The 11948-nt window shown below is 45.6% G+C and overlaps 1 non-coding gene across 1 annotated transcript; it reads right to left on the bottom strand.

Annotated features, from left to right (window-relative positions):
• Positions 1 to 2489: 2489 nt before the first annotated feature.
• Trnal-caa (transfer RNA leucine (anticodon CAA)) lies at positions 2490 to 2564 on the bottom strand. The gene has a single exon. It is a non-coding gene; the product is annotated as a tRNA-Leu (tRNA).
• Positions 2565 to 11948: the final 9384 nt, after the last annotated feature.

The raw sequence follows: 11948 nt of genomic DNA, 5'->3' as shown, positions 1-11948 counted from the left end.
CAGTGTTCGGAGTACAGTGTTCGGACTCAAGCGTTCTGGCTACAGTGTTTGACTCTCCAGAGTCTTCAGTCTATGTCCAAAATCAGCTTAGTTGAGACGGAGTTACGAATACAAGTGTAAAAACAGTGATTAAAGTTCAAGTTGGACTCGTTGTTAGTAGTTATACATGTACATACTCGAGGATACTATCTGGATGTATGTAAGGATATTCAGTGGAATCATTGTATCAAGTTAAAACAATTTTATCAAACTTTACCTGTGTATTTATTTTTCAGTCTAATCTTTGTACCGTAGAACTCAGTGCCGTAACAGTGGGACACAACATGCATGACGTTCTGTACGTGGCAAAGGTCGCTGGCCGCTGGGTTACACGACTGCTAACACCCGTCTAAAAAAAAAAAAAAACATGTGAAGCGAGAGAGAGGCGGAAATATTGCAGCTTTGTCAGGCTGATCGAGATGAGTTCTTTAGTCGCCTAATCACATGAATGAGCGCTGGGTGCATCACTATGACCCCAAGATAAAATTGCAAGACATGCTGTTCAAACATGTGGGTTCGCCGGCCGAAGTGGCCGAGCGGTTCTAGGCGCTACAGTCTGGAACCGCGCGACCGCTACGATCGTAGGTTCGAATCCTGCCTCGGGCATGGATGTGTGTGATGTCCTTAGGTTAGTTAGGTTTAAGTAGTTCTAAGTTCTAGGGGAGTAATGACTACAGCAGTTAAGTCCCATAGTGCTCAGAGCCATTTGAACCATGTGGGTTCACCATGCCTGAAAAATGCGACAATCCAGTCAGTATCAGACAAGGGAATGCCGAGTGTTTTTGAGACAGCCATGATGTGGGGCTTAAAGATTACGCTCTTAAGGGAGAAACTGTTACGGAAGCATACTGTTACGCAGTAGAATAGTAAGTAAGTGCAGGAATAAAATTTTGTTGGAAACCAACTGAGACGCCACTAAGTGGTGTTCGTCTGCTGGCTACGCAACAATGTCGTGCCTTAATGTCAACGCAGGACACCTGAAATACAAGCAAGCTGGGAGCTCGTTTCATCAGACCACGCAAGAGGGAAGCCGAGAACAATAGATTTAACACTTTGGCAACGGTGTGGGCCAGACAGAAAGCTCTACTGTAAAAAGGCTAAATGTAGCAACTTCAGCTAGAAATGTCATAGGAACGACGTTCAGGATGCAAAATTCATATAAAGGAACGTTCTGAAACCCTGAAGTTAAACGCTAGAACTGCACAGAGTCCTGAGAGGCTCAGAAAACGAGAACACATTCGGTCACCAGTTTGGGTGAGCGGGTGAGGGCGGATCACTTCATCGCCTGCTGTGAAACCTCCGCCCTCCTCAAGTTCAGTCTCAGAGTAAGTTGCATCTGCAGCACAGATACCGACGTAAAAAATGGCTCAAATGGATCAAAGCACTATGGGACTTAACATATGAGGTCATCAGCCCCTAGACGTAGAACTACTTAAACCTAAGGACATCACACACATCCATGACCGAGGCAGGATACGAACCTGCGACCGTAGCAGCAGCGCCATTCCGGACTGAAACGCCTAGAACCGCTCGGCCACAGCGGCCGGCACCGACGTAAAGCCAGCTCTACTAAGCTGCAGGATGCTCTGGTGAATTCAACAAGCTGCCACAGTTCAAAAGCTGCCACAAACTTGTAGTCCACTGCTACAAGTCTACAGACGTCTGGCCATGGAGGGGACTTCTGATTTAAAAGGCACAGTCCTGCTGGTCGCGTTGGTAACTAACTAAGGAAGAGGCCCAGGCCGGTCTTTCGTGGATGAGGAACCAGTCTACTCATCTTGGGCGTCGGGCGCCTATGTCGCCACTTCTGGTTCAGTACAAGAACAGCCTTATCGGCTGTATAATGGGACCGCAATTCGGGCTGTCCTTCATGTTTCTGTTGAGTCTTCGCCATTCACGTCATCTTGACAACTGAATACAGGGGTATGCAGTATTCTGGGATAGAGCCTAAGCGAACCATCTCTCATCGAGAGAGCTGGGGCTCAGAGAGTTGTCCACAGCAACGTTGTGCTGTGGAGATACAAGGCTGCTACACCCTTCTACAACGCCAGGACCTGCTCTCAGGAAGTTCCTTGCCGGGCACTGACGTGCCACCACGCGCTTTCAAGCAGAGCACGGTCGCAGCTAGGCAGCGCTGGGAAGAAGGCAGAATGAAACTTGCTAGGAGATTAAAACTGTGTGCCGGACCGAGAATCGAACTCGGGACCTTTGCTGAGCTAGCCAAGAACTCATGCCCCATCCTCACAGCTTTACTTCCGCCAGTACCTCGTCTCCTACCTTCCAAACTTTACAGAAGCTCTCCTGCGAACCATGCATGACTAGCACTCCTGAAAGAAATGATATTGCCTAGGCATGGCTTAGCCACAGCCTAGGGGATCTTTCCAGAATGAGATTTTCACTCTGCAGCGGAGTGTGCGCTGATATGAAACTTCCTGGCAGATTAAAACTGTCTGCCGGACCGAGACTCGAACTCGGGATCTTTGCCTTTTGCGGGCAAGTGCTCTACCAACTGAGCTACCCAAGCACGACTCACGCCCCGTCCTCACAGCTTTACTTCCGCCAGAAGGTAGGAGACGAGGTACTGGCGAAAGTACAGCTGTGAGGACGGGGCGTGAGTCGTGCTTGGGTAGCTCAGTTGGTAGAGCACTTGCCCGCGAAAGGCAAAGGTCCCGAGTTCGAGTCTCGGTCCGGCACACAGTTTTAATCTCCCAGGAAGTTTCATATCAGCGCACACTCCGCTGCAGAGTGAAATCTCCTGATGAGGCTATGGGGGCTGTAAGGCGAAGCGTTGAGTAAACTGTCCGAGAGAGGGGGTTTATGCTGCACGATAACGCCACAGCTCATTCTGCACAGGACACACAGTCAAACAGACCGCTTAGTTGGGCTGTCAAATTCCGCCCTAGTCACCGTATTTTCTTGACACGGCACCCAGTGACTTCTTTCTCATTTCCTGGATGACGAAACCATTGCATGTAGGCACTTTCATAATGACGACGAGGTTATTTTCGACGTGGAACTTTTCCTGAACAGCCAAAATGCGGCCTCCACAACCAAGGTCTCCACCAAGTAATCTCTCGTAAGGAAAAGCATCCGACAGCGATTATGCAAGGAAGGACTAACATGATAAAAGCTTGATTTTCTCGAGGTAGTAATTAAAACTTTATGACCACCTACCGTATAAGTAAAAATATAAATGCTTTTCAATAAAATTGGCTAAAAACAGTCTTGATCACATGAATATCTGCTCAGCCAGCTCAGCTCCTGTCACCATCATGGAGTACAAGGTCTGAAGATGATCTAAGTACAATAGATCGAAACCGGTCTCCAGTTTAAATGAAATATTTATACGATCAAAACTGTTTTAGCAAATTTTATTGATGTGCATGAGATCGCTGTTTCACTTGAACAATATTCCGGAAAATAAAAGCTTTTCGTAAAAATAAAATCGAAATACTGCCAATTATTTTGTAAACTGATTTGTCTAAAAGTAAGAAATAAAAGACATTAAAGAAACGTTAGATGTGTCTTTGAATGATAGTCGACATCATGTAGAGGAGACACGATGCTCATGTGTTCGTGACGTAAGGAAACAACTACGTGAGTTCTAGTACTCTTTAAAATTTTAAGTTAAACATTTAACTTTAAATTCTCAATCGGCTCCTTATTTGCTGTACAGTATTCCGAGCATCATTCAAAACTGCATTAAATGTTTTTCTAATATATTTAATTTCCTTCTTTTAGACAAATCATTTTACAATGACTTTGATCGTTTCTTTTTTCAATTTTTTTTAATTTCTCAAATTTTGTTCAGAAAGCATGAAATAAAGGATTTGGACAAAAATATGGAAACACCGCGACAAATGTATTCTTGAACACAAATGCAGTTGCTAGCCAAGGCTGGCCAACGGCCCTGCCGCAGTGCTAACACCGGTTCCCGTCAGATCACCGAAGTTCAGCGCTGTCGGGCTCGGCTAGCACTTGGTGGGCGACCATCCGGTCCGCCTCCGGTCTCTTAAACCGACATACGACTGGGAGAGCGATGTGCTGACCACATGCCCCTCCATACCCGCATCCAGTGACGCCTGTGAGCTGACGATGACACGGCGGCCAGTCGGTACCATTGGGCCTTCCAAGGCCAGTTCGGACGGAGTTTAGTTTTAGCCAAGCCTGCTGGTGGCACCTTTGCAATGCTCTCAATACGTTGCAAGTGTCAATAGCGCTTAGAAAAGTGTTTTGTGTAGCTGTGAGACTCTTATGGTGGGTGCTTCCGTAACGAAGGTAGCCAAAATGTCTGGTGTTTGAAGAGGCGCCGATCAAAGATTTATACCGCATACAGGAAAATCAGAGAAACGTCGTCCGCTAAGTCACAACGCACAAGAAAGTGTGTGTTGAGTGATCGTGACAGGTGCTCACCGAGGATGATTTTGCCCGCATCTCGTGGTCGTGCGGTAGCGTTCTCGCTTCCCACGCCCGGGTTCCCGGGTTCGATTCCCGGCGGGGTCAGGGATTTTCTCTGCCTCGTGATGGCTGGGTGTTGTGTGATGTCCTTAGGTTAGTTAGGTTTAAGTAGTTCTAAGTTCTAGGGGACTGATGACCATCGATGTTAAGTCCCATAGTGCTCAGAGCCATTTTAAGATGATTTTGACGAAAAATAAGAGGACGACAGCTACGAAAGTCACTACAGAACTAAATGTCACACTCGGGAACCCTGATAGCACTGTAAATAACATGAAGGCAGTTCTGTAAGCTGGGAATTTCAGGGAGAGCAGGAATTCCAAAACGTCACATCAGTGACGCCTGTGCTTTTTTTCTAAAAAAAAAAAAAAAAAAAAAGGTTGAGGGTACTCCGACGTTGGATAATAATTACTTATAACTGAAGCATGGGATGCCACCCGTCTGCTTTTAGCCATGACGTCATCAACATGTCGAACTACAAAATAAAAAAAATGGTATGTGACTCTTCAGTTGACTTTAGTATAGAAGGAGAACAAGTAAAATACACTCCTGGAAATTGAAATAAGAACACCGTGAATTCATTGTCCCAGGAAGGGGAAACTTTATTGACACATTCCTGGGGTCAGATACATCACATGATCACACTGACAGAACCACGGGCACATAGACACAGGCAACAGAGCATGCACAATGTCGGCACTAGTACAGTGTATATCCACCTTTCGCAGCAATGCAGGCTGCTATTCTCCCATGGAGACGATCGTAGAGATGCTGGATGTAGTCCTGTGGAACGGCTTGCCATGCCATTTCCACCTGGCGCCTCAGTTGGACCAGCGTTCGTGCTGGACGTGCAGACCGCGTGAGACGACGCTTCATCCAGTCCCAAACATGCTCAATGGGGGACAGATCCGGAGATCTTGCTGGCCAGGGTAGTTGACTTACACCTTCTAGAGCACGTTGGGTGGCACGGGATACATGCGGACGTGCATTGTCCTGTTGGAACAGCAAGTTCCCTTGCCGGTCTAGGAATGGTAGAACGATGGGTTCGATGACGGTTTGGATGTACCGTGAACTAGTCAGTGTCCCCTCGACGATCACCAGTGGTGTACGGCCAGTGTAGGATATCGCTCCCCACACCATGATGCCGGGTGTTGGCCCTGTGTGCCTCGGTCGTATGCAGTCCTGATTGTGGCGCTCACCTGCACGGCGCCAAACACGCATACGACCATCATTGGCACCAAGGCAGAAGCGACTCTCATCGCTGAAGACGACACGTCTCCATTCGTCCCTCCATTCACGCCTGTCGCGACACCACTGGAGGCGGGCTGCACGATGTTGGGGCGTGAGCGGAAGACGGCCTAACGGTGTGCGGGACCGTAGCCCAGCTTCATGGAGACGGTTGCGAATGGTCCTCGCCGATATCCCAGGAGCAACAGTGTCCCTAATTTGCTGGGAAGTGGCGGTGCGGTCCCCTACGGCACTGCGTAGGATCCTACGGTCTTGGCGTGCATCCGTGCGTCGCTGCGGTCCGGTCCCAGGGCGACGGGCACGTGCACCTTCCGCCGACCACTGGCGACAACATCGATGTACTGTGGAGACCTCACGCCCCACGTGTTGAGCAATTCGGCGGTACGTCCACCCGGCCTCCCGCATGCCCACTATACGCCCTCGCTCAAAGTCCGTCAACTGCACATACGGTTCACGTCCACGCTGTCGCGGCATGCTACCAGTGTTAAAGACTGCGATGGAGCTCCGTATGCCACGGCAAACTGGCTGACACTGACGGCGGCGGTGCACAAATGCTGCGCAGCTAGCGCCATTCGACGGCCAACACCGCGGTTCCTGGTGTGTCCGCTGTGCCGTGCGTGTGATCATTGCTTGTACAGCCCTCTCGCAGTGTCCGGAGCAAGTATGGTGGGTCTGACACACCGGTGTCAATGTGTTCTTTTTTCCATTTCCAGGAGTGTAGTTTGTTAGTTTTCTGCTCATCTCTCCAACTTAACTTACATAGCGGGACCGTAGAGACATCTATCGGTAACTCGGCGTCTGAGCGTTCGCATATCCGTTTAGCACTACCATCGCCCACTATTAGCGGGCGAGGGCACTACATGCTTGTCGAACTGGCTGCCAGCGATTCAGTTGCCGATAACCGTTGCCGCAGCTTCTAAATGATTGAAACAGTCAATGACATCGCTTTACCCACCAAAAACTGCACTTGTATTGTTCGTATTTCAATTACCAACACGAAAAAATTAAAAAATTAAAAATTTACGTCCGTGAAATAAATCTTTGGCTCTCTTCCAAGTTCTCAGCATCGTAAAAAAACTACTTTGTCAATGAAAAAGTTTAGGGTTACGCGTGCCCCCAGAAAAACAGCACTGAGTGACACAAATGCACGTAGCATGAAAATGCGGTGCCGAAGCCATAAAACTTGGACTATGTAGCAATGGAAGAAGTCACTTTGTCGAACGAGTCTTGTTTCACACTGTCTCCAACTGCTGACCAAGTTTACACGAAACATGGCGAGGGTTTAGTGATCATTTGGATTGCCATATCGCGGTATTCCATGGACCTCGTGGTTACTATGCGACGTCGCGTTATACCGAAGGAGCGTGTGAGCATTTTGTTTGATCAGGTCCTTTCCATGGCACAATGTGTGTTCTCCACTGGTGATTACGAGTTCCAAGACAGCAGGACCCATGTTCACATAGCCTGCATCGCCCAGAACTGATTCCGCGAGTACGAGGATGAACTATCGCATCTCCCCTGGCCACCATAGTCATCAGATGTCAATACTATTGAACCTTTGAGGTTTACTTTGGAGAGAAGGGTCCGTGATCGCTATTAATGTCCATTATTTTTACCTGAACTTTCCACTGTTTGCAGGAAGAATGGTGTAATCCCGGCAGATTAAAACTATGTGGCGGGGCCGTTGCCTTTTGCGGGCAAGTGCTCTACCGACTGAGCCACCCAAGCACGACTCGCGATCCGTCCTCACAGCTTCAGTTTTGCCAGTAACTCGTCTTCTACCTTCCAAACTTCACAGTAGCTCTTCTGCGAACCTTGCACACCTATCACTCCTAGGAGAAAGGATATTGCGGAGACGTGGCTTAACCACAGCCTGGGGGATGTTTCCAAAATGAGATTTGCATTCTGCACAGGACTGGGCGCTGATATGAAACTTCCTGGCAGATTAAAACTGTGTGCCGCACCGAGACTCGAACTCGGGACCTTTGCCTTTCGCGTGTATGTGCTCTACCGGTAGAGCACTGGCGAATTTTCTATTAGAAACGAACACAGTATCCAAATTAAGAACTACGACCCCAGGCGGTTTCTATGCACTGGGTGCAGCTGCTTCGCGATTTTGTAAACGTTTCTATGGCAACGTCTCTTCGGTGCTCTATAGAGGCTACCATTTTCGCCTATAGCCATTTGCACTTCGCAGTTGAAGGCTGTCAAAAGTGTTGTCAGATTTCAGGGATTTCCTTAAGTTCTGTCGACTGTTAACAGTACAGAATAAATGTATTAAAACTTCACGTATAATGCGGCTTTTTTCACGTATTTCAGTGTTTATGACGTCATATCTCTTGAACTAGGTGTCGTACAATGATATATTTGTACAGATACACTCAGCGGCATATGTGGTTACTGTAAGCGAAACATGTTCCGAATAAAATTACGTCATGCTTGATGCGGCAGTTTTTCACGCATTTCAATGTTTGTGACGTCACATATCCTGGTCTGTGTGTAATACAACGATATAATTTTGTAGGTAGTAGCATATCTGGTACTGTCTGGAAAATGTATTGCGAACAGAGTTATTAGAAAACAGTAAGAAATTTAAACGTCAAGCACAATACAGCAATTTTTTATGGGTCTCAGTGTTCATGACGGCATGTCTCCTTAACCATGACAAGTAGGTTGTTCTTGTCCCCCACAGCGATTGTTGCCTAACAGTAAGGGATTTGTGTTCTAAGCTTGGTTAAAATAGTTCGTACATACATACATTGTTATGATATATATGGGTGGATTCCGAGGCGAGTGGAAGTTGCTTTGAATGGCAAAAGGTTTCCTGCAACTTATGGGCGTGGTAATGTGTTGTGGCTTTGGTGTTCCCATATTTTTGTGTAATTCTTGAATTTGTTGTTGTTGTTGTTGTGGTCTTCAGTCCTGAGACTGGTTTGATGCAGCTCTCCATGCTACCCTATTCTGTGCAAGCTTCTTCATCTCTCATTACTTACTGCAACCTACATCCTACTGAATCTGCTTAGTGTATTCATCTCTTGGTCTCCCTCTACGATTTTTATCCTCCACGCTGCCCTCCAATGCTAAAATTGTGATCCCTTGATGCCTCAAAACATGTCCTACCAACCGGTCCCTTCTTCTTGTCAAGTTGTGCCACAAGCTCCTCTTCTCCCCAATTCTATTCAATACCTCCTCATTACTTATGTCATCTACCCATCTAATCTTCAGCATTCTTCTGTAGCACCACATTTCGAAAGCTTCTATTCTCTTCTTGTCAAAACTATTCATCGTCCATGTTTCACTTCCATTCATCGCTACACTCTATACAAATACTTTTAGAAACGACTTCCTGACACTTAAATCTATACTAGATGTTAACAAATTTCCCTTCTTCAGAAACGCTTTCCTTGCCATTGCCACTCTACATTTTACTACTGTAGTAGGCGTGGGCTTCGTGTCTATCTTGGCCACAATAATTCTTGAATAATATCCTTAAATATCGATTGATACTCTATTATTATTATTAACACCACAGTGATGTCTTGCGCGATATATAGCGGTCAACGGCCGGCGACACCACAGTGGTGTCATGTGCATAGTATCACGCAGTGGCCGGCGACAGCACTTTAGTATCTTTTGCATTCTGTTAGTGTTTTGTTTAGGTAACAATAAGCTATACACGTCATGTTTTTTTGTTTTTGTTTGTATAAGTACTTGTGTCAAAAAATGGTTCAAATGGCTCTGAGCACTATGGGACTTAACATCTATGGTCATCAGTCCCCTAGAACTTAGAACTACTTAAACCTAACTAACCTAAGGACAGCACACAACACCCAGCCATCACGGTACTTGTGTCCTTTCATCATGGCGGACGAAAGAGATAATAGGATTATTTACGATGAATGCGCGGACGTCTTGTCTGACGATCCAGACGACTTGGCCGATTGGGAAGAAGACATTGGATATCAAAAAAATGAAAGTGAAGCAGAATAGTAGGAAGATAGTGAAATACGTCCAACAAGAATTCGGCGAAAGCTATGGTTGCCAACTGATTCGGCTGAATCATACGAAGAAGGCAGTGCACAGTGGTCAGACTTTGATTTACCGAGGACCAATAATAAATTTGGAGTATCCCAGGGTCCAAACATATTTCACAAAGATACACAGAATGTTGAGGATATCGTAGAATTATATATTGGGAATGATCTATTTGAATATATTAGCAACGAAACCAACAAGTACTACAGTCAAAACATCTCAACTGACGAAGGAATGTTACCGTGGCGTGGACGATTTAATTTTAAAGATTACAATCCGTCGAAAATTACGAAATACAGCATACTCATTCGGATGCTGTGTGATTCGATTACGGTATACATTTCCCGATTCAAGATATATGCCGGCACTGGACAGCCTTTAGTGATGGAACTATTTAGTGATGGAACTATTGACACCTTCTGATGGAAAGTGGCATCACCTTTACATGGATAATTATTATAACACTGTAGAACTTGCAGAGAAATTACTTGAAAAGAAAATTCGAGTTTGTGTAACGATACGGCAAAACAGGATTTCCGGGAAATTAAGAGCGCAATGTGTTTGAAGCTTGTCGTCAACGGGAAGGTGAAAAGCGGCCGGCGACAAGACAAGTAATCCGAATTAGCGCTGCCGGCGCCAAGAGAATAAATTTGTACGAGACGTGCGGACGGCAAAGTGATTTGATCATTTTTGACACATCACTTACACAGGCAGTAGCAGCACTTCCAGAAATATTTGAATTTTTCTTCGGATCATTAATTTAGTTTTCGTAACTACCCACATTAATTTCACGCGGTTAAACCTCTTATTCGCAAAAAAAAAGACCTCACGCTGGTCCATTTGATGCCCACTTGTCCATTTTCCACTCTTCGTTTGTCTACAGGCATTCGGTCAAAAATTTCCCTCACATAAAAAATTAAGTTGCTCTTAATCACCCTGGTTATTTTCAGCCACTTAAATCTTTCTTTGCAAAAACAAGACCTTGCGCTGCGACATGGTCAATCTGATGTCCCATTTGTCAATTTCCAACTCTTCATTTGAATATGGCAATTGGGACGAAAACGTCCCTCACATTACTAATTAAGCTTTTCTTAATTAACCTGATTATTTCAACCACTTAAATCTTTCTTTGCAGACTTATACCTCACTCTGGTCTATTTGATACCCAATTCATCCGTTTCCAACTCTTCGTTTGGCTTTGGAAAATTGGTCAAAGATTTCTCTCGTGTAACATGTGCAGGTTTTCTTAATTACCCTGATTACTTTCGACTACTTAAATCTTTCTTTACAAATCGAGACCTCACACTCGTCAGACTGATTCCGAATTTGTCCATTTCCATCACTTTGTTTGGCTATTCGAACAAACTATCCATTGTGTAATGACTAGGAAGTCTTGTTTTCTTTCCGCTCAAACAATTAACAAGAAAATGGTCTTTGAATGGTTCTTGACCCTCCGTCTCTCCGCCCTACCCTGGGTGCCTATTCTGTATCTTTCCGCCATTGTGACGATCGTTTCGTTATTCAAGAGCACCGAACGGTCTAGCACTCGAATTAGAGTCCCATCTTTATTCAGTATGCATTTCGGTAGCGATACCGATCGGGTCTAGAGAACCTAAGCGCTGTTGTCGGTTCGCATGGCACCAGCCAATCAAAAGCAAGCGACCGCGCATCCGCGCATGCACAGTGCAGCGCGCACAGCGCCACGAACACAAAGCGGCTAGCAGACGACACGGGCGCGCTATTCTTCGCAGTACCGAACTTGCGTTTTCGCAGTTCGCATGTTTCCATGCATGCATAATAACGATATTGTTTTTGACTGTGTTCTGCAGATTGTCGTAAATTCCGCATTATGTCTTCTTATTCTCATTCACTCTGACATTGTGTTTTGGATTTTACGTTTCGGAAAATGAATTAGGAATAGTGTGTAGTACCACATTGCACTGATACATGTATCAAAACACCCGAAAAACTGATTGAGAATTTCAAAGAATAAGAAGATAAAGAGAATGCGGTTATAACTCGCTCCTAGAGATCCAAATGATTAAGTAGCCCATTTCCCTATATGATACGTCAACGATTCTGGTCTTACAAACAAAACTGAAAAAACGACTTTTCGAGAGCTCCTGCAGCTCATTGAAGTTTATAACATGCATGTCATGAATGAAAATGTT

The sequence above is a fragment of the Schistocerca nitens genome, chromosome 4, assembly GCF_023898315.1.
Source record: "Schistocerca nitens isolate TAMUIC-IGC-003100 chromosome 4, iqSchNite1.1, whole genome shotgun sequence".
NCBI classification, from domain to species: domain Eukaryota; kingdom Metazoa; phylum Arthropoda; class Insecta; order Orthoptera; family Acrididae; genus Schistocerca; species Schistocerca nitens.
The sequence above is the reverse complement of the archived record's forward strand: the minus strand, read 5'-3'. Positions and strand labels throughout refer to the sequence as shown.